Raw genomic sequence first — 24443 nt, forward strand, 5'->3', positions numbered from 1 at the left:
TGAAATAAATTGGCAGTCTTCATACAATAATTTGAAAAATTTGAAGAAAACAATAACAAAAGCTGTAGTACAAACAATTTTTATTCCTATAGGATGATTTTGTACAAAATCAGAACACATCTGCCTAATAATTAAACATTCATCGGTGTACAAAATACTGGGAAATAATTTCAAATATATATTAACAACAGCTTATTGTAGCAGATGAAAGCAGATTTAGCTGTTTTCACGTATCTGATCATCCATGAAGCATCTTGCATAACAGGACGTAGGTACATTTCATTCTTTCTTCTTCTGTGATTAGACGCAGGATCATCTCATTATACAGCTGAGTGAAACCAGAAGAGGCTCTTCAATTTGTTGTAAAGCTCACAGCGGGAACTCTTTTTTTCTCCTCTCGTTTCCAAAAATACATGAAAGCACATTACAGGAGACCTGGAAAATCTGTCTTGTGATCCTCACATAAAAAATGTTAAGTATGTGTAAACTAGGTACTTGGTGGCTTTGCAAGTTGAGCACTGTTAGAGTTGTACACACTACCTGTTTGAAGGCCCTCAGCAGAGTGTTCTAGGCAAACTCAGTTCATGATTACAATCTAGATGTTCTCATGTTCATTTTTGGCCTAAAAAATATTTGATTTCTACATTTCTCAGAAGTTGTGCTCTTTACAAATCTCCTTTTTCATTAGCTTTATTGTACAATTAGCCACATTAATTAACTTAGTTTGGTCTTTCAGGATGTTCAGATGTCCATTTCTAGGCAGGCTTCAATTCACTGCACCTTCAGAAAAATGAGGCATTTAGATACAGACTTCCTGGTGCCTAATTTGAAGTGGGACTGGAACTGAAGGTACCAATTGTCAGTGCTGGAGTGACAGAGTTGGGAATAGACAGAAGACTCTTCCAAATAATACTTCCTCCTTTAGTATCTGGTATACAAAGTTAGTTCCACTTTATTATTTTAATCAGTACCAGAAAGCATTGCTAGGCCTTGGAATGAGACATTGTACTAACAATATGGGCAGAACTAGAGAAGTAATTTTGCCCCTGTACTCACCCCAGGTGAGGTTGCACCTTGAACACTGTGTTCAGTTTGCGGCCCCTCACTACAAGACAGACATTGGGTTGCTGCAGCAGGTCCAGAGGAGGGCAACAAGGCTGGTGAAGGGTCTGGAGAACAAGTCTTACAAGGAGCAGCTGAGGAAACTGGGTTTAGTCTGGAGGAGAGGAGGCTCAGGGGAGAATTCACTGATCTCTACAAATATATGAAAGGAGACTGTGTTGAGGTGCATGTTGGTCTCTTCTCTCTAGTATCATGTGCTAGAGTTAAAGGAAATAGCCTGAAATTGTAGCAGGGGAAGTTTAGATTGTGTATTAGGAAAAATGTGTCCGCTGAAAGAGTCATCAGGAATTGATATATGTTGCCCAGGAACGTGGTGGAGCAATTGTCCCTGGAGATGTTAAAAAATCAGGGCACACCTCAAATCACAGAATGACCAAGCAACCTTTCCTAAAGTGAGGTTTTCACACAGACATTGCATTTTGGAAACTAAAAGTGTTGGTAGTGTATACTTAGACTCTGCCATTTGGCCTCAAAGCCTGAGCATGGTCCTCAGTATATTTATTTACTAATATAGACATAGTCCAAAAACAAGTGCAATCAATTGATTGATTATCACCAGTTTCCTTTCCTTAGCCCAGCTTCTGACAGTTAAACTAAACTGAGTAAACTTTTCTTTACCATTAGTTTCTAGACTACTTACTGAGTTCTTAACTTTAAATTTCCCTTGGTATAACATCAGAAAAATTGTACAAGTCATTCAATGCTTAAATGATAGACCAATTCCGAGATTCCTCATACCTTATTATTATTACAAAATGAGAACTGACCAAAGGTAGATTGCAAACGCATCTTTCTAAAGTTACTCTTCAATTTCAGTAAAGCTGGTGAGGGAACAGTGACATGATAAAATAGGTAATTTTTCACTCTGAATATACTTGTTGAAAGTTTGTACAGCCTCTGCATGCTAATTTGATATGACCCAGTGCTACACTGTAGGGAAAAAAAAAAAAAAAAAGCATTTTGATTAATACTATTTGTTTTGAAATGTGTGTATATAGTATTTTATATAACCTCTGAAAATAAGTGAATGCTGTCCAAGAATTAAAGATAGCAATGTCATATCTGCCCAGAAACTAAACAAAATCAGTGAGAACAAGAACATTATGTGCTTATTAAAACATAAGCATGTCACTAGAGCATTACTGGATGAAATTCAAATACCAGCATTCTGGATGCATACAACCGTGTTGTCAATTAATTTTATTTATTTGTTGTGTGTATGGGAAAGCTTCCACCACTTATTTCTTAACCCAAACAATTTCTTTTCAGTATTTCACATCCTTTTGAAACTGAGTATGTTGATCCCCATCAGTCAATATTGACTTCTCTAGTGTTTATTGTGTTTGCAACAGCTGTTCTGCAAGGTGTCTCATGCTGCCGCAGAAAAGTAGCTTCAGCCTGTAAATCTCCTGCTAGTTCACTTCCAAGACTTACATATTAATACATTATCAATTATGCTTCTGGAGTGCATGGTGTATTGCACTTCAGTATGAAAAATTATTTATCAGCTTCTGTAACCACCTCCATAATGTTAACCCAGGTGCGATCTGCAGTATATTTACTTGTCTTACAACTCACTTGTAAACAGATAATCAATCTTGGTCCAATGGAAAAGCCTAAAGCTACACTAAAGGCAATACAAAGATTTTGTCCTAGATGAGACCATTAGGGAATTAAAAAGTAGCCCAGGGCTTTTATGGATACTTACTGCAGGATGGTTACTTTTGTTCTTAAAATGTCTCAAATAGTTGGATATAAGAAACTTATACCCTACTCAAATCTTTTTCTACTGTGCTGTGCTTGTAGCTGAAAAAGATGATTTTTTCGAGCCATACATTAGTATGTAACTTCATGCCCTATAAAGATGAGGTTTACAACTGCCTAAAAATCTCCATGTGATTGATAAAGTCCTTCATCTGTTCCTGTATTCCACCATCTCACTCCACCAAGGCCTTCAACCTGGATTTATTTTTTTCTGGGTCCAGATTCTTCTGGAAGCATTCCGCTTGACTGCACAAACACAAAATGTCTGTGGAAGTTTGAACTTTTAAACCTAGAGTGTTTATTACACAATGGCTCTGATGAATGCCTCCCTTTGGGGAGGGGAAATCCATGAAACAGGTTCTTCAGTCTATTGAAACCGCTTTTCTCTTTTTCTGCACTGCTCTGGCTATAAATTCACTCCCTCCTCTTGCTTCCAGCTTTTTTATGCATTTTGGAATTGATGGTTACTCAATAATGAAGAATTAGGTTGACATCCTGGCATCCTGGTTGGAGTCTGTTATAGAGCACAACCAGGATGAAGAGGTAGATAAAGTATTCTACAAGCAGCTGGAGGTTGTCTCAAGATTGCCAGCCCTTGCTCTTGTGGGTGACTTTAACCTGCCAGATATCTGCTGGGAACTTAACACAGGAGAGAAGAGACAGTCCAGAAGCTTCTTAGAGTGTATGAAGGATAGCTTCTTGACGCAGCTGTTATGTAAGCCTAGCAGGGGTGAGGCCCTGCTTGACCTGATGTTCTCAAATAGAGAAGGGCTGGTGGGAGAAGTGATGGTAGGATGTCTAGGGTGCAGCAACCATGAGACAGTGGAGTTTTGAATATGCAGGGAAATAAGGAGAAGCAACAACAAAACCCTTACCTTGAAGTTCCAGAGGGCAAACTTCAGATTATTTAAGCAACTAATTTAGAGAGTACCCTGGGTAGCAGCCCATAAGAACAAAAGGGCCCAGGACAGTTGGACCAACTTCAAGCAGGAACTCTTGAAGGTACAGGAACAGGCTGTGCCCACGTGCTGAAAGATGAGCTGCCAGGGGGAAGCAACTGGCCTGGATGGGCAAGCAGCTCTTGAAGGAATTAAGGGAAAAAAAGCGGGTGTATCACCTTTGGAAAGTGGGGGAGGTAACTGGAGGTATGTTTAAAGATGTTGTTAGATCATGTAGGAGAAAAATTAGAGAGGCAAAAGCCCAGTTAGAACTTAAACTGGCCACTTCTGTGAAAGACAATACAAAGCATTTTTATAAATATGTTAATGCTTAAAAGAGGAGCAAGAAGAACCTCCACTCTATATTGGAGTGGGAGGGGAATATTGTAACTAGAGATGAGGAAAAGGCAGAGGTACTAAATACCTTCTTTGCCTCAATTTTCAACAGTAAGACAGGAGGGCTTTAGGACAACTGGCCTCCTGAACTGGTAGATGGGGTCAGGGAGCAGAATAGTCTCCCTGTAATCCACGAGGAAGCAGTTAGACACCTGCTCAGCCAATTGGATACTCAGAAGTCCATGGGACCTGATGGGATCCATCCTAGGGTGATGAGAGAGCTGGCAGATGAGATGGCCAAGCCTCTCTCCATCATTTACCACCAGTCCTGGCTCACTGGAGAGGTCCCAGATGACTGGAAACTGACCAATGTGATGCCCATCCACAACAAGGGCCAGATGGAAGAACCTGGAAACTACAGATCTGTCAGCCTGACCTTCAGTGCCAGAAAAGATTATGGAGCAGATCATCTTGGGGGCAATCACTGTGCACACCTGCAGGATGGCCAAGGGATAAGGCCCAGCCAGCATGGATTTAGGAAGGGCAGATCCTGCCTGACCAACCTGATCTGCTTCTATGATCAGGTGACCCTCCTGATGGATGTGGGGAGGGCTGTGGATGTAGTCTACCTGGACATCAGCAAGGCCTTTGATACCATTCCCCACAGCAAACTCCTGGCCAAGCTGTCAGCTCATGGCTTGGACAAGAGCACTCTGTTCTGGGTTAGGAACTGGCTAGAGGGCTGAGCCCAGAGAGTGGTGGTGAATGGTGCCACATCCAGCTGGCAGCCAGTCACTAGTGGTGTCCCCCAGGGATCAGTGTTGGACCCCATCCAGTTCAATATCCTTATCGATGATCTGGACAAGGGGATTGAATCCATCATCAGTAAGTTTTCAGATGACACCAAGATGGGGGCAGGTGTTGATCTGTTAGAGAGTAGGAGGACAGAGGGACCTTGACAGGCTGGACAGATGGGCAGAGTCCAACAGGATGGCATTTAACAAGTCCAGATACCGGGTTCTGCACTTTGGGCACAACAACCCCATACAACTCACAGGGCACAAGCCCTGTGAGTAGAGGCTGAGGGAGCTGGGATTGTTTAGCCTGGAGAGGGGGAGGCTCAGGGGTGACCTCCTTGTTCTCTACAACTACCTGAAAGGTGATTGTAGCCAGGAAGGGGTTGGTCTCTTCTCTCTAGTAACCAGCACCAGAACAAGGAGACACAGTCTCAAGCTGCGCCAGGGGAAGTTTAGGCTCGAGGTGAGGAGAAAGTTCTTCACAGAGAGATTAATTTGTCATGGAATGGGCTGCCCAGGGAGGTGGTGGAGTCACCATCCCTGGAGGTGTTCAAGAGGGGATTGGATGTGGCACTTGGTGCCATGGTCTAGTCATGAGGTCTGTGGTGACAGGTTGGACTTGATCTTTGAGGTCTCTTCCAACCTTGGTGATACTGTGATACTGTAACTCTGCAAGCTGGGGTCAACATGACTGGAGAGCAGCCAGGCAGAGAGGGACCTGGGGGTACTGGTCGATAGTAGGCTGATCATGAGCCAGCAGTTTGCCCAGGTGGCCAAGAAAGCCAATGGCATCTTGGCCTGTATCAGGAATAGTGTGGCCAGCAGAAGCAGGGAAGTCATTCTGCCCATGTACTCTGCATTGGTTAGGCTGCACCTTGAGTCCTGTATCCATTTCTGGGCCCCTCAGTTTAGGAAATATGAGTTACTGGAATGTGTCCAGAGAAGGGCAACAAGGCTGATGAGAAGTCTCGAGCACAAGACCTGTGAGGAGAGGCTGAGGGAGCTGGGATTGTTTAGGCTGCAGAAGAGGTGGCTCAGGGGAGACCTTATTGCTCTCTACAACTACCTGAAAGGAGGTTGTAGCCAGGTGGTCTCTTCCTTCAGGCAACCAGAAACAGAACAAGAGGACACAGTCTCAAGCTGTGCCAGGGGAAGGTTTAGGATCAAGATGAGGAGAAAGTTCCTCACAGAAAGAGTAATTGGCCAGTGGAATGGGCTGCCCAGGGAGGTGGTGGAGTCCCCATCCCTGGAGGTGTTAAAAAAAGGATTGGACATGGCACTTTAAGCCATGATTTAGTTGTTATGAGGTGTTACATATTGGGTAATAGGTTGGACTTGATCTCTGAGGACTTTTCAACCTGGTTGATTCTATGATTCTTATATATACTGTAAAATTAAGTTTTCTAAAAAGAAGACATGCTGGAAAAATAAAGGCTTACGGTGTAAATTTTAATTGTATTTAGCTAGTGTGGTAGTCCTGAGTGGATGGTTCAGCTGGACCTGATTGTTGGCACAAACATAGGCTTACATCTTTGTAGGATCCTAGAGAAGTAAGCAGTGTGTGCTTGCATTACAAAGTATATTTTAATATTGTATTATAAACTTGACATTCAGTTTCTTCTCATTGTTGTATTTCCTGTTTTGTTAACATCAATGTAAGTAAGAGGAGTAGCAAACTAAGTAAGCAGCAACTTTCTGGGTTTTGTTGAACCTTAGCCTTTTTCCTTCCTCTTCCCTAAAACCTTCTATAAGGACTACCTAATCTTTATCAGGAAAATTATCTTTTACATAAAATCTTTCTTCAAGTTTTTATCATGTGAAAAATATTTACCATATTTCATAAGAAATATATGAAAATTATGACAAATCTTGCATGTGTTGGGCTCATGACTCATTGTGACCGTTTGAGGCGGTGCCTTTAACAAAAGGACACCATGGCCGAATGTTTTATAAACAAGACAGGTCTAAACTAATTTCATTGGTGGATTGGTAGAAAGCAACTTTGATTCCCAGTGAGACTAGTCTCAGTCTTGCACTTTCTCCTTCCCATAGCTCACAGCTTCTGGGCTTTTGGCCAGACTGACCTTGGAAAAAGATAAGGCCTCTGCTAACACATTTGCTCTAACCATATTTCTGCTTTTAATTAACAAATTATTCCTTTTTCTCTCTTTCTAACCGTCTTTGGGGAAAAAGGGGAGAGAAGGGGATACAGGGGGAAACCCTTCCTCCAGACGGGGGGGAAGGGAATCTCTGTGTTACTTTGTTGTGTATTTCTGTGTATATATTGTAAATATTGTAAATTCTGTATATAAACCTGCATTCCCTAAACTGCTTTGTAAATACAGCACACAATCCCTTTGCTAATTCGGCTGTGGGTTTTTTTTCCTTTCAATTTTTCTTCCCTTCACTTTACAGGGAGGGGAGAAGGCCTGGCCTTCCCCTCGACCCTCAACAGTCATTACTATACAAAACCATACATAGTGTTGTGTCACTTCAAAAAGATGTTATTCGAATTGGAAAATGCTCTGGGAAGTTGCAAATCAGGTAAATACAAAGTCAATTCTATACATAATTGTTAAAGCAGGCTGGGTTTCAAAGCAATGATTCATCAATAGAATGTATTTGAGAGATACAACAGAAATGTTCTCTTATTATGATAGGCATCTTTTGTCACAGTAGTTAGCCAGGAAAAAAACAACAACAACAAAACCTGTTTCATTTTGTTTAACCAAGGGAACTGCAGCAGAATCTCATTTAAGTGTCAGAATGAGCCAGAAATCAAGTGTTCTTGATGTTCTAATAATTTTCATGAACAAAGACTCAAGCAGCAGCACCTCCATTCATAATAAAAGCTGCACTTGGAATTTCATCAACTGGGTAAGTTTTGTTTCCTGGAGTTTGGTTTTTAGAAACCAAGAAAATGGCTGAATTGTTTATGTATTTCTGATTTTAAATGTATTTAAATGTAAGATAAGAATCACACTTGACTGAATAGAATCACTTTTCTACACCATTAATCACAGTAGAGGAAATGCATCATTAATCATTATGATGCTACATACAGTGTTCTGTTCTTTTCTTTCAAAAGTAATAGAGCTGAATTCTCATGTACAATAAGACAAGGTTGCAAAATGAGTCAGGCATAACAGTTTTCAACAGCTAGAGAAATGTTAAATTTCCGTATTAAATGGAATTAATTTTTAAATTTAAATTTACATCTTTGCTGGGAAGGCAGAGACTCTTCCTCTGAGTAACAGAACTGTAACCCCTCTTTAAAATTAGTAAAATTGGGGAGGAGCGAGAGTAATAAATGGGATACTATACTATAATTTTGGTTTACAGATTTTGGTTGGTTTTGTTTGGATTTGTATGGTTGTTGTTTGTTTTGGTGGGTTTTTTGGGTTTGGGGGGGCAGTGGTGGTCTTTATTACTGGACTGCTTATCTAGAAAGTTTAGCTTATTTGTACACAGATTACACATGTTTATCTCCCTTTTTTTCTTGTGATGCCACATGGCTCCCTTATGAATCTTATGACTGCTGACAGTCTGAGGGACTCAAAAATGAGCCAGATGATTACTGCAAAGTAGAAAGTATTTGTAACTAATTATTGAGTTTCTGACAGAGTTGTGCCACTGTAATGTTGCCTCCACCCTTTTCCATCTCTTAAGAAACACAACAGAAACTATAAGGTTTATGGAAGACAAGTTATTCTGTTTACCACAGAGTTGCTGTATGAAAATATGGTAGAAATTAATTACCATGGAGAATTACTCTTGAAGTGCAAAGGGCTAAAAATGTGATTTCACCAAATATTCACTTCATATTTCTAGTGTTTGAATCCTTAAAGTTCATTGATAAACACTGCTTTTCACAAATGTCTCGGGGGCCTGTCGGTAATTTTATTTCAAGACAAGGTAAATGGTTAATTAATTCAGTTGGATGTTGTTGTGTTGGATAAGGAAGACATGCAGACATATGTAAAAGTATGATCCAACAGCAGCAACTAAACATATAAGTAAAAAAGGGTGTTCTCTTCATTATACAGGTCTATGAAAGTGATGGGTCATCACACAGAATTGCCCTTGTATATTGGTTTAACTTAAGCTAGCAACTAAGCCAAAACCAGAACAAGAGCCTGGAGCATAAATCTTATGAAGAGTGACTGAAGGAGCTGGGGCTGTTTAGTTTGGAAAAAATGAGGCTGAAGGAAGACCTCATTGCTCTCTACAACTACCTGAAAGGACATTGTGGAGAGGCTGGGTCTGGACACTTCTCACAAGTAATTAGTGAAAGAACAAGAGAGAATGGCCTCCAGCTGCAACTGGGTAGGTTTAGACTGAACATTAGGAAGAGGTTTTTCACAGAAAGAGTGGTCAGACATTGGAATGGGCTGCCCAGGGAGGTGGTTGAGTCACCAACCCTGGATGTGTTTAAAGGTCATTTCGATGTGGTACTTGAGGATATGGTTTAGATATGAACCCTGTACAGTAGAGCTGTCAGTTGGACTTGGTGATCCTGAAAGTCTTTTACAACCTGAGTGTTTTGGTAATTCTCTAAGAGATTAAAGAGTTCAGAAACATATAGAGTACCAAATAAAAAAAAAATCTTCACACTTGATATTGAGATGACATTTTGTAAGTGCTTTTCTTTCTACTGTGTAAAATTAATGATTGAATTTATTATCTTCTATATTAATGATTGAATTTGTTATGTTCTCTATAGATTATATTTACAGAGTTATGCATCTTCACTAGGCAGAACTGTGTTCTAGCAAATTCCAGAAAATGCAGTGTCCTTTTTTTTGGTGTTTTGTTTTTTGTTTGGGTTTTGGTTTTTTTTCCTCTCTGGATGAATAGTTTAGTATTTTTCACAGTAACTTGATACTATTGGTACCCAGGCTACCACCTTCCAAAATCAATAAGGGAATTCTGCCTGGGAAAGCAGTTTTGAACTTCATGAAAATAAGAGGTCAATAAACCTATGTGCACCACTTCCTGGGTCATCTCACCAATATGGGTTCACCATTAGAGAAAAGATCACTTTTGCAAATTATGTTATAGCACCATATTTGATTTCTGTGCCATCCTCACTGCTGTCAGTGTGAATTGTGCGTGTGTGTATATCAAACTCTGCATCATGGGATGATTTCAGGTGAAGTCAGATAGACCTTGTGAAGACCTCAGCACTCATCATCATTACAAGCTGCACCAACACTAAAAAATAGTGTGATACAAAAAACCAGAAAATAATACTGAAGTCCACATTACCTGGGGGGAAGCAATACACAAGCAAGCAGAGGAAAAGCTCAGGGAAAAGCTGTTATATCCATCAGTCATGCTACCAGCATGAGCCAGGAGCTTCAGGCAGCACAGGCAGGTGAGGCCATGTTATAACTCTGCTTTCTCTGCTGAGATGACTGTACATTTGGTATCTCTGGAAGTCCCACACACACATATTTACAATTCTGTGATGAAGAGGTTATTAATTATGAATTATGAAAATGAAAGAAGATAATTACTTTTTATTAAGTATAACAATTTATTAATAACCAATTAATCACTACTTTATATGTAGATTATAGTGCGCAATTGTGAGATATATCCCATAACTGGTTTAGTATTTACAGTTTGAACCCAATTAGAATATTTACAGAATTAACTGCAATTACATAACAGAGTTCCAATCCCGCCACTTGTCCAGCAGATGGCTACCCGACAAGATGCTCGCAGCTGCTTAACTATATACAGAAAGATTACAATGTGTCAGAGGCTTGAACTAGAAATTGTCACAGAGCTAAGTGCGGGAGGCTTTGAACTGACAGTCTGTGGGTGCTGCACACGTAAAAGATACACTGTGTCTTTTGTTTGTACCGAAGCTAGTTACTAGGTTAGTTAGGCTGCTTAATTACACAGCCTGGCTGCCCACTGTGGCTGGGGCAGGCTCCAGGGCTGGTCCATTCAGGGGAGGGGTACCCAGGGCTGAGGCTGCAGCTGAGTGGCTGGTGGAGCGGTCCCTTGGCGTGACTGCAGCTTCTGGAGGTGGCCCCTGCCGGAGGCTCAGGGCTGGCAGGGCCAGTGCGGCTCCCCAGGGAGCGGTCATGCAGGGTGGGGCAACATCTTTATTGATGATCTGGATGAGGGCAGTGAGTCCATCATCAGTAAATTTGCTGACAACACCAAGCTGGGGGTAGGAGTTGATCTGCTGGAGGGTGGAGAGGCTCTGCAGAGGGACCTCGACAGGCTGGACAGATGGGCAGAGTCCAACGGCATGAGATTTAACACATCCAAGTGCCAGGTTCTGCACATTGGCCACAACAACCCCATGCAGAGCTACAGGCTGGGGTCAGAGTGGCTGGAGAGCAGCCAGGCAGAGAGGGACCTGGGGGTACTGGTCGATGGTAGACTGAACATGAGCCTGCAGTGTGCCCAGGCAGCCAAGAGGGCCAATGGCATCCTGGCCTGCATCAAGAACAGTGTGGCCAGCAGGAGCAGGGAGGTCATTCTGCCCCTGTACACTGCACTGGTTAGGCCACACCTCGAGTACTGTGTCCAGTTCTGGGCCCCTCAGTTTAGGAAGGATGTTGACTTGCTGGAACGAGTCCAGAGAAGGGCAACGAAGTTGGTGAGGGGTTTGGAACACAAGCCCTATGAGGAAAGACTGAGGGAGCTGGGATTGCTCAGCCTGGAGAGGAGGAGACTCAGGGGTGACCTTATCACTCTCTACAACTACCTGAAGGGAGGTTGTAGACAGGCAGATGATGGTCTCTTCTCCCAGGCAGCCAGTACCAGAACAAGAGGACACAGTCTCAGGCTGCGCCAGGAGAGGTTTAGGTTGGATGTTAGGAAGAAATTCTAGACAGAAAGAGTGATTGCCCATTGGAATGGGCTGCCCAGGGAGGTGGTGGAGTCGCCGTCATTGGAGGTGTTCAGGAGGAGACTTGATGGGGTGCTTGGTGCCGTGGGTTAGTTGTTTAGATGGGTTGGATTGGTTGATGGGTTGGACGCGATGATCTTGAAGGTCTCTTCCAACCTGGTTTGGTTTATTCTAAATAAAGGTTTTTATTCTAAACAGTTGCCAGTGACAGGTTTGGATATCTCCGATCCTGCGCTGCACCAGGCAGGGCCGGACCCTCCAGGGATAGGGCCGGTCGTGACGAGCTCTTCCGGGGTCGGCCCGCTCTGTAGGGGGCCGGGGCTTTGGACCAGCTCTGGACATAGGGGGCTGAGGCTGTAGGAAGCGGCAGTGGTGTCCCCTTGCTTGTTTCAAAGGAGCCGACGGGGCTCTCTCTCGTGAGTTCTGGCTGGGGTTTACTGGGCGTGGAGCGGGCGGTTCCCTTCTCTCCCACGAATGGAGCAGGGCCACGCAGGATGCAGTTGGGCCCTGTTCCTGCTTTCCAAGCTAAGCACAGCAGCTCTGTGGCTTATTTTCTGTCACGTAGCACTGCAGCAGACACTTGGACTGCCGAACTTGGGCTAGTCCCTTCCCCGTCTGGGCTAAAGCCTTACCCTCGGGGATCCAGTCCTTTTTAAGACACGGTGAGCTCTTCTTCCAACCAGTAGGGCTGACCAATGCGATGCTGAGACTTTCATCAGAGGACTCTCCCTTGTGGATTTATCAAGGTCGTTAGCTTCTCTCCGTATTGCAGAGGCTGGTAGTTTGCTTGCATGTGGAGCTTGAGAAGACTTACTATCAATGAGCTTACCAGCTCGGGCAAAGAGCAGAGTGAGTTGTTTACAGCTTGGGCTAATACTTGTAAGTTTCTTGAGGCTAGAGTTGGCCAATGGGTAATCTTGTAAACACACAGCTTTAGCCTATAGAAAGTGTGATGCTAGAATTATGCCTTTACTTGGCAGAAGCACAATTTCCCATGCAGTGGGTGCATGTTGCTGTTTACCCCTTAGAAAGCAAGTGAGGTTGTTTTTGCCATCTGGTTGGCACCTGGGCCTTTGTCCCCCTCAGCTCAGGGCTGAGTACCCACTCTGAAATGGAGGGTGGAAGGCGGGGGATGTGGCCAAACACGTTGGGACAAGTTTTCCCGTATTTGGGGCATAATTCTGGGCATATGGTACCTTCACCACAAAGTCCTCACTAGGAAAGGCTTGAGGCTTGTTTACTTAGGCATTGCAAGGAGTGTACTTTTTATTCATATCTAGACATCACATGTTCTGTGAATAATGAGACATTTTAGAGAATTTTCATGTAGCTGATATATCAACCACAAACAAGATTAAATTCTTTGAGTTCTCAAAGTTACATTCACAGATCTTACAAGTAAAAAAATTAATTCTGCTGGAGCTATTTCTTTTGCTGAGATATTTTTTAAAGCAATGTGCCCTTCACTCAAAGATTAAAGCAGACAACCTCTCTGTTAATTTAAATTTACAATACTCATTTGCTAGGCTATCACTTGTTTTCATTTTTCTAGACAAGCAGCTACTGTTCACCAGCCCGTGCACTTGAACTGCAGATTGTATCTGCATGAAACTCATAATTCAAACCACAACAGCATGCAAGAGCCCATTTGGAAAATGATGCCCATCAAGGAGAGATTCATATCTTCGCATGGATTTTTGGCAACACTCTATTCTTCATAATTTGTACTGCAACTGCTCTTGTTTACTGGCACTACAGGCATACCTTTGTGTGCTCATTTTTATCTGTAGGTGATTAAGGTGAAAAAAAATTAAATCCCTCAATGATAAATCATCATTTGATCTTTGTCAGATTTGCCAGTACTTCACTTACAGCTTTTTCAGTCTGAGTCAGCTTGACTATGAGGAAACTAAGCGTCATTGACCCTGGGTCTTAAAAAGATCATCAGACTGTCATTTGGACAAGGAACAAGTACTATGATCTCCAACTGGATGTGACCAAACCAAGAACCATATCTTAGCAGCACATAACATGTATGAAATAAATGCAAAGCCATATGAATTTGCAATAGCAGAACTTCATTACCAAAAAAACCCCTTCTCCATCCTCCTGGTCTCCTTGAACAAAATTGTTTGAAGATTTTGTGCAAGCTGATTTAGCCACACTTCAGTGGTTTTACTCAGAGATTCCATATTTGAAAACAACTAGCATATCTGAGAAATAAATTTTTGTACTTCATTTCAAGGAAAGGAAAAAGGGAAAATAAAAGGAAGAAAAAAGTATATGAAATAAATAATTATTCTTGAAAACTGATTCCTATGGTGTCATGCATAATCAGAGAATTAAATTCAGAAGGCACACCATTATCCAGGGAGTTAACAAGATATGCACAAGTTTAGGATGCTCCACTGTTCAATGTATTTCTAGAATTATAGAATTGTTAAGGTTGGAAAAGATGTCTACCCACACTCACCACCACAAAGTCCACTAAACCATATCCTGTAGTGCCATGTCTTCTGTGGTAGGTTGAAATTTCCCATTCACATTAAGCACAACTAACTCAGTTGGAAGCAAATGGAAGCTGTATTTGCAAGCAAAAACTACACTCCACAATGGAATGCAATGAATATGGACAAAATATACAATATTTACAATATTATACAGGTATTTACAATTAGAAAATAGCACAGAAACCCCCCTGTACCCCCTCCAGTTTTCCCAGAGAGCAGGGAAGTTGCTCCACTTCCTCCCAAACCTCCTCCTCTCCCCCTGCAACAGAAGAAAAGAGGAGCTGAGAAGAAGGAATGTTAGTTCGTACCTCTAAGGCCAGCCAGAAGCTGTTACTTATCTCCCCGAGCGAAGGAGAAAGCAGCTAAAACCACAGGAGAAAAGAAAAAGAATGGAAATGAAGTGAAATGTGAAAGACTGTTAGGGTACATCTGCATCCATTCCACACGTTTTGTCCAATGAATTTGTTTAGAATAATCTTTTGTTTTCCTTTTTACACCCAGTAGTGAATTATTTATATTTTTCTACTTTTATGCTCAAAATCTGCAGCTAATTTTAAAGGCATAGCCTAAAACTGCCACATCTACACATTTTTTAAAGACATCCAGGGGTGGTGACTCCACCACTTCCCTGGGCAGCCTGTTCTGATGCTTGAGTTCTCTTTCAATGAAGAAATGTTTCCTAATATCCAGTTGAGAGCCTGGCCGAATTTCAGGCCATTTCCTCTCATTCTATCATAGCTGTTTCTCGTAAGACTTGATCTCTAGACCCTTTGTCAGCTTTGTTGCCCTCCTCTGGACATGCTCCATCAACACAATGTCCTTCTTGTCATGAGGGGCCCAAAACTGAGCACAGTATTCAAGGTGTGGCCTCACAAGTGACAAGTACAGAAGCATGATCACTTCCCTGCTCCTGATGGCCACACTATTTCTGATTCAGGACAGGATGCTGTTGGCCTTCTTGGCCACCTGGGCATACTGCTTGCTCACATTGATCTGGCTTTCAACAAGCACCCCCAGGTCCTTTTCTGCCAGGCAACTTTCCACCTACTCTGCCCCAGGCATTATGGCATTAGTGTGACCCAGATGCAGGACCTAGCACTTCTGAGCCTTCATACAACTGACCTTGGCCCACTGATCCAGCCCATCCAGATACCTCTGAAGAACCTTTCTGAAGCTTCTAGAGGCTCCAGCAAAGAGTGAGTCTTAGGATCATGAGAAAAATGCAGGCCGCATCTTTCTCTGAAGGTCTTTAACCAAAGTATAGGCAAGTCTTTAGACTTCTTTTGATCCAGTTACTGTGAGTACTTACAGTAGTGCAGCAAATACTTCTTCATATATTCTCACTGCAGAAAGATAGAACTCTAGAGACCTATCAGTGCAATAAAAACTGAATACAACTGGACATTTATTAGCAGATATTAATTGGCACCTAAAGTAAATGTCAGCATAGCTATATTGACTAGTTTTAATCACCTGGGGGAAAAAATTTATCTTGTGAATAGATGATGTTCCTATTCATCTTAGCTACTTGCTGCAGAAAGCCTTTGCTGAGTTACTACCCTTCTTTCTGAAAAGGGCAGATATTCCCAGTTAATTCTATTATACAAATCAGAGAAGGAAGCCCATAAAAAGAATTTCAGTCTTCAGGGAATGAAAGACAGATGCAGAGTAGAAAAAAACATAATCCAGACCTGCATCCAAAACAAGATTTTTCATTTAAAGCAGAAGCTTCATTGAATCATGTACAATTTGCATGTTCTCTTTACCTCTCGTAAATTTTCTTTTTCTTGTGGTAGAAAGGAAGTGATAATCTTATCAGCAAATAATTTTGATGGAATTAATGTACTGGAATGCACTTTAAAATACTAATTTTATAATATCTTACAAGTATTGTGAGTAGTCATGTTTGAGGCTAAGTCACATTTGAGGCTAAGTCAGAGTTTATGTCAAGGAAGAGTTGAGGAAAGCATGAGGAAATCCATTTGGATACACATGGCTTGACAAAGCACTTCTAACTGAAGTGTAGCAACACTCTAGTGGAGCCACACATGGTTTGGGACCTGAGCTGACTTCTCTGTGCAGCGCTGTGCTATGAATATTCCTTTCCTTGGAGATGCTCAAGAACTTAGGAGGAGATGCAGCACCCTACCTTTGACAGCCTTCCATGTGGCTATGGATATGATTCCTGATGGAGCTTTGAACATGCTGTAGAGGGTGTGATTTATTTGCCTATTGTGGTAGTTTTAGGCTATGCCTTTAAAATTTAGCTACAGATTTCAAGCAGAAAAGTATAAATAAAACACTACTGGGTGTAAAAAGGAAAACAAAAAATTGTTCTGAACAAATTCATTGGATAAATGTCTGGGGTAAAAGGAGCTGTACCATACCAATTCTTCACTTTTCATACGTGCAGAAGAAGTAGCTCTAACTCGAACCCAGAGATTTCTGGTGATGAAGAAGGTACAGAGACAGGACAAAAGGTTGGGAATAGGCAGGGAGGAGGTAAGGCAGCTCTCAATGAGACTGCTGGCACTTCTGGTGTTTGGCCAGCGGGGGGGCAGATGGAGCCCACAATGGCAGTGCCAGCACCTAAGATGGTGGCCATGGCTTCACAGGCAGACATTAGCGAGACAAAAAGATTTCCTCCTGCAGTGGCAGGACCGGGGGTGACCTCTGCATCAGCGGCTGGGTCTCAAAGCCTACCGGCTGATGCTACTTCCTTGCAAATTTCCTCTGCTTCTGCAAAGCCTGCTGTAAATTCAAACGCAGCCCCAGTTAAACAAATTGCAGCTTTGGATAAAAGGGGCAAGCGCCAGGCAGGGAAACAGCAAGACCAGGAGGAACAGCAAGAACAGGAGGAACAGCAAGATCCCTCTGCTGGTAAGGGACCTTCTGTTGTTAAAAAGGATCCTTCTGAGAATGGAGAGAAAGTTTGCCTTAAAGATATAGCTGAATTACTGAGACTATCACTGGACAGTGGAAATGCAGGACAGGATACAGGCTCTGGTAGGTCAGGAACTAATGGAGGTGCCTCCGAACTTAAAGCAGTCCTTAGGAGAGTAGCAACAGGATTATGGGTACAGCAGCTTCAAGAGGAGGAGTCTGATGAAGATGATGATCAGGACGACATCCAAACAGCAAACATGCTCAGACAAGAAATTAGGCATGTGAGAAAGGATTACATTAAAGGAGATAATGAGCCAATTCTAGCCTGGCTTGGCAGGTGTTTCTATACAGGTGCACCAGCTTTAATAGTGGGAGACAAGTCAGCATTTCAGCTACGAACCCTCTCAAAAGATAGTGGAATAGATAGACATCTAGGCAGGTGTCTTGGTAAGGTTTCTCTGTGGATATGCCTTTTACTGGCAGATCTTATCAGGCAACCATCCAGAGATGACTTAAGCCTTTGAACACCAGGATGAGGGAATTAAGCACTTGAGAGAGTTTGCTGTGTGAGAGGTGATGTATGGAGACCATGGTACTCTGAATCTTGATGAAATTCCTGTAGGAACTGGTCTTGCTAAAAAGCTCATCAAACTTGCTTCTCCTAATTATGCTACTATTCTGGCAAGCAGAATTGTGGCAAGAAATTATGCTGTAGTGCCTCCTATGGTTGGCCATTTCATGGACCAAATGAGACAACTGGAAGATAGTCTCACACGTCTTTCTTTGGTTTCAGCCATTGAACCTCTGTCTGGAAAAATGGAGAATTCCATGAAAGAGCTGAAGGAGGAATTCAAAACCTCCATATCCAAACTGTTACAAGGAGATGATTCCAATACTTCTTCCTCCAGATGGATACAAGTTTCAGCTGTTAGAAACAGACATCCTCCAAGGTGGCCATTTGTGGTGAAGAGGTTATTAAATTTATGAATATGAAATATGAATTATGAAAAATATTATTTTATTAATTATCAAACTATTAATAACCGATGAATCACCAACTTATATACATGTTCTAGTGCACGTTTGTGAAATAGATTCCACAACTGGCTTAGTGTTATGATTATAACGTAATTGAACTATCTATAAACCCTTTCTATATTTATATAACGGAGGGTACAATTCCGCCGCTTGGCCACTAGATGGAGACTCGGCGGGACGCGGGCGGTTTCCGGCTATATACAGCAATATTATAATCTTTCTATGCGTCAGCGCTTACTCTGCTAGACGCGGATACTTTGAACTGAGTGCTAGTGGGTAGAAAGCACGTGGACAATATTCAATTCCCTTCAGACAACAAGGATCGGTCCTGGACAGGGTCGGTCCGTGGGGTCGGCCCTCTAAAGTCGGCTCGCACGGCAGGGCGGGACGACGGTGGCCGGTAGGTGGGCTCGAAGGACGGAAGCAGGCGAAGCTACGGGGGTCGGCCCAACCACGGCGGTTCTCGGGGCTGATGCAAACAGCCTCAGGGAGAGAATGCGGCTGCGTTAGGCGGCGGATTCTCTTTACCGAGCTTAAAGGAACAACAGGACTCTCGTAGTGGTCCCGGGTCCGGTGCAATACAAGCACGAACAATGTTCTGGTTTTCCCTGGAATTCACAGGGCTCAGAGCGGCACTCGGTATTGATCAAGTCCCTTCTCCCCGGCAACTGGGCAGATCTTACCCGCGGGGGTTGGTCCAGTCCTCTGGTGGCACGATGGGCTCTTCCGATCGGCACGACTGGTTGTAGCAATGCTGAGCTCCTCAGCCTCAGCGAAGGTCCTCCCTCTAGGCTTCTTCAACGATGCAGAGGCTTCCAGTATGCGTGCATGTATAACAGAAGCTAACAACAATAAGCTCAATGGCAAAGGCTGCAGCTCGAGAGTTACTCTCTCGAGCAAGCACAGAGACAAAGTAAATGAGGGGGCAACGTGTTCACCAGCTGGGGTGATACTTACAGATTCCTCGAGGCTGGGCTTGACCAATGGGCACTCTCATAAGCAACTGGCTTCAGCCTATAGAAAGCGTGAAGCTAGAATTATGCCCATACTTGGTGTAAGCACAAGCGCTGCATGCGCTGGGTGCGTGCAAGCCTGGCTAATGCCTTGGCTTTTGTCTTCCTCCTGGAGGAGGGGGAACTTGCCCACATGCTGGGACAAGATTCAGTATCTGGGCATAATGTGCCTTCACCACACCATTCCAAAACAGGTAAAACCAAAACAGTCAACAGAGGCAATCACATGGTAATATTTTGATAACTCTGCATGATCAGTTTGGTGAGAACATGAACAGATGGGACGGTCAAGCAATTTCTGATCTTTTCAGGAGAGTAAGGGAATTGCAACATAACAGAGCCTGAGGTAGCAATACCAGAGGGGTGGCTGTTACTTCCTCAACTTCCTAGAACAACCCTCATATCTCCAACCGTGATTCCAAATCTGACACTAGATGCTGTGCTAAGTGCACAGGTAGATGTAGTCCCCATAATTAGGGGTACTCTGCCTCCAGCCAGGGAAAGGAGAAGGATAATGGAGATAACAGAATCTACTGGCATGTGTACATCCAGTGGCCTGGCACTTCAAAATTTCAGAAGTACAGGGCCTTGGATGACACAGGAGCTCAGTGCACCATAATACCATCAAATTATCAGGGATCAGAGCCTGTAACTATTCTGGGAGTCACTGGTGGATATCAAGAGTTAACTAAGATACAAGTTGATATAAGTTTAACCGGTAAACAGTAGAAGCAGCATACTGTTGTAAAAGGACCTGGCGCACCTTGTATTTTGGGAATTTGTTTTCTGAGAGAAGGGCATTTCAAAGACCCTAAGGGTTACAAATGGGCTTTTGGAGTAGCTTCTGTAGAAACTGATGGACAAAAACTGAAGCTGTCTGTTAGACCTGAGCTTTCTGATGAATCTGCAGTTGTGGGACAGCATGAGATGGAGGACACAGAGCTGCCAGTTGCTTCTCAGACTGTGCACCACAGACAATACAGAACCAACCATGACTCTTTGTTGCCCATTCAGAATCTGATTCATTAGTTAGAAAGGCAGAATGTGGTCAGCAAAACTAATTCACCATTCAACAGTCCAGTGTGGCCTGTGAGAAAGCAGAATGGAGACTGGCATCTGACAGTCGACTTCCGTGCCCCTGAATGAAGTAACTCCACCTATGAGTGCAGCAGTACCAGACATGATGGAACTCCAGTATGAGCTGGAATCCTAAGAGGCCAAATGGTATGCTACCACAGACATTGCTAATGCTTTCTTCTCTATTCCCATAGCAGAGGAATGCAACCTTCCAATGGGCTCATGGTAGATCCATAGACATTTCCATGGATGCTATCATGCAAGTCATTCATGACTGTGACATTTGTGCTGCTATTAAGCAGGCAAAGTGAATTAAGCCCTTGTGGTATGGTGACCAATGGTCCAAGTATAAGTATGGTGAGGCTTGGCATATTGTCTATAGCACTGTACCTTGTTCTCGATCTGGTAAGCAATATGTACTTGCTATAGTAGAGACAAACACTGGATGGTTGGAAACTTGTCCAGTTCTACATGTTATTGCGCGTAACACCATTCTTGGTCTGGTGAGACAAATCCTGTGGAGACACAGAACTCCAGAAAGGATTGAGTCAGCATGACATCGAGTGGGTATTCCACATTCCCTACTATGCACCAGCTACAGGGAAGATTGAATGCTACAACGATTTGCTGAAGACCACTCTCAAAGCCATGGAGGGTGGATCTTTGAAAACCTGGGAGAAACATCTTGCACAAGCAACCTGGCTGGTAAATAGTAGAGGTTCAGTGAATCAAGTTGGACCTGCACACTCAAATCTGCTATGAAAGGTAGAAGGTGATAGAGTTCCTGTTGTTAAAGAAGAGAATCTGTTTGGCAAAACTTTTTGGGTGTTTTCTTCTTCAGGAGAGGCCAAACCTGTCCAAGGTGTGCTTTCTGATGAAGGTCCTGGTCACACTTAATGTGTAATGCAAGAGAATGGTGAAATTTAGTGTATTCCACAAAGAAATCTAACTTTAGGTGAGAGAGTTTAAATTGAAAGTGTTATACGGGTACAACATCTTGCCCACAAAGAAGAATCCGAGGAATCTATGGTGCACAAACCCTAAGAACTCTCAGAGCCCTGAATCAACTGAAAGTCCCTGTTCCTTTTCTTCACGTTGTCTGTGGAGAGACAAACTGTTTTCTTGTTTCCTGGTTTGTTTTTTTTTTTTTTTTTACTTCTGAATCTTCTGCATCTCAGGACAGCCAGAATGGACTATGAATTTTATTTATTCATTATTGTAGATATTATTTTGGATTTGTTGGATAGCATTAACAGCCAATGAAATTGTTTAGAAAGGGTGGATTGTGGTAGTTTAAGGCTATGCCTTTAAAATTTAGCTACAGATTTCAAGCAGAAAAGTATAAATAAAACACTATTGGGTGTAAAAAGGACAACAAAAAACTGTTCTAAACAAATTCGTTGGATAAATGTCTGGGTTAAAAGGAGCTGTACCATGACAATTCTTCACTTTTCATTACTTTTCTCTTCTCTTCTGATCTTGGCTGTTTTGCCTCTCTGGGGAGAAGATAATGTGCTACTTCTGGCTGGCCTTGAGATAAGACTAACGCTGCTTTTCTCTCAACTTCTCTCTCTCTTGGTACAGGAGGTTTGCGGGGGTTGGGAATTTTTTTTGGCAGGGAGAGGAGGGGGCATCAGTGGAGCAGCTTCCCTGATCTTTTTTGACAAGGGGGGTTTCCACTAATTGTAAATATCTGTATAATGTTGTAAATACTGTATATTTTGTACATACTCACTGCATTCCATTGTAGAGTATAGTTTTTGCTTGTAAATACAGCTTCATTTGCTTCTAACTGAGCTGGTCTGGCTGAAAGTTATTGCTGGGGGAAATTTCAAACCACCTATCTACCTTGTTGTGCCACTTTAGACACCCTGATGTAGCTGACATCTGTGAAAGACTGGCAAACCTAACACAGGAGATGTTTTGCCTTTGGAGTGGCAGCTGGAGGACAAGGGACTTATCCTTGAGCACCTAAGTGGCATTAAAGATCTATGACTGGGTCCTGGAGTGCTTCAGAGTAATGAATTGCTTGAAATATACCTAAGAAGTTGCAGAACATTTGGAGAAATAAAAGCACTCTTAGGGTGCGCTTTTTATCTTGCCATTTTTTTATTTCCAACATTATCATAATTCTGGGAAATGTCAACTTTAAAGAACACATTGTTTTGTCCTTTTTAACTTGTCTTGTTTGATTTTAAAATATTGGGGAAGAGAAAAACAACTTTAATAAAGACTGGTTTACAATGATTTGTACTTCCTTTTGCTACTCTTCCCTCATCAGTCTTGTGCTACTCATTTCACATTTGTGAATAAGCCACAGATTTGGGAAATGTAATTATTTGTCTTGGCCTGTGGCCCAATAAACAGGACATGCTTGAGCAAGGCACTGAACTTGGGGTTTCAGCTTCATAATTAATTGCCCTAACTACTTGACTATGTTAAAAAAAAGCAGGATCTATAGCCTCTACCACTAAAAGCAGTGTGTCTTGCCCAGTTCTTTTTAAAAACAATGCTAGTAGCAGCTTGCTCTTGGAAAGAAACTTGGGCTGTGGATTCTATAGAAACTGATCTTAATAATCCTTACCTACAATCCAAAATGTAACATTTAGTCAAATAACTTTGTGCATGAAGGCTTTACAGAAGTCTAGCATGCTTTACAGATGTTTGGCACCTTTCTCCTCTTGTACTCAGGCAGGATGGTTCACAGACAACATAGTCTGATAACAGGAGCCCAACCAGTGAAGCTATTGTGGGGTTATACCTCCCATTCCTATACTTAAGATCTCTACTGGACTGGCTCCAAACCCTCAGCAAGGGTTGGTCTTGTTCCCATTATAATGAGTGAAAGTTTTCCCACTGAAATCAATACAATAAGAATCAGAGTCATTCTCATTAAGTACAATTCCCATAGATTTAAGAGCCCATCATTTTACACTGACTGCTTATCAGTCAGTATAAGAAATGGACCTCATTATTGCAAAGAGAAAAAAAAAGGCACTTTGATTTTCAAAGCGTGGTTTAAATATGAACCAATTAACTTCAAAGTTTTCACCTGATGCAGTGGCAAATCATGATGACAAACATGCTAATTCTAGTTATGAGTCTCACTAACCTAATCTCCATGCCTTGGAGTTAAGTCTATAAAAAAGTTTTGAAAGAACCAAAGTTCTACAGTCATGGCTTATGTGGGAACATGAATCATTTATACAAAGAAAAATAATGAAAAGATATGACTCAGAAAGGTATTTGCCTTTATCCTTTATGAACCTCGATGTTAAATCATCAGTAAGCTTACACCCTGCTAAGAAAAATTAAGGGAATAGAACAGTTTCTGAGAACATAAAAAGAATTTTTTTTTCTTATTCTCCTAGGGCTGCCAGAGTTATTTTGACTGATATTTTGTAAGAGGGGGAGGGAAGAGAGGGCATCTACAATTATCTCCAGGTTATATATTTTTTTTCTTCTATTTGATTTTGAAATGATATTTCATGTTTTAAATGTTTTGTTCACAGCTTTTAAGGCTGATTTTTTTTTATTTTTTTTGTGTGCATGTTCCCAGAATGTTATCTTCTTTCATGTGGAACGAACATCCCTGGTCATTCCTTGCTTTTCTCAATGTTTTGGAAACTGGATTATCAAAGCTTACATATAGCGTTACGTTATTATAGTGACAAATTCAGAATAGCACCCACAAAAGCAGGCTGACAACAAACAGTGTGTTCTTATTCCCCACAAAAGAAATAATAATCTTATATCGAAGAACAGAAGAATCAAAACAAATTTTACATTTCACTAAAAAAAAAAATAAAAGCAACACAGAAAACCTGGAGCCTTAAATTGTAGCCTGTAAAGTCAGCACCACAAAAATCTCATTCTTTCTAATTTTTATTTTCTTCTTAATATTCCTTTGCATAATACACTATCAAAACTGAAATTCCAGAGTCAATTTTTTCATGGTGAATAATTTTCCTGTGAAATGTCATGATCTGCAGTCTGTATACACACCATTTTCCTGCTTCCTTCTCTCTCGCAGACATGCAGGTAAAGTGCAGTAATTCATACTTTACAAATAGTGATGTTTTTCTACT

Source organism: Melanerpes formicivorus, unplaced genomic scaffold (assembly GCF_026170545.1).
Source record: "Melanerpes formicivorus ecotype bairdi unplaced genomic scaffold, bMelFor1.0.p_v2 SCAF_1, whole genome shotgun sequence".
Taxonomy (NCBI): Eukaryota; Metazoa; Chordata; class Aves; order Piciformes; family Picidae; genus Melanerpes; species Melanerpes formicivorus.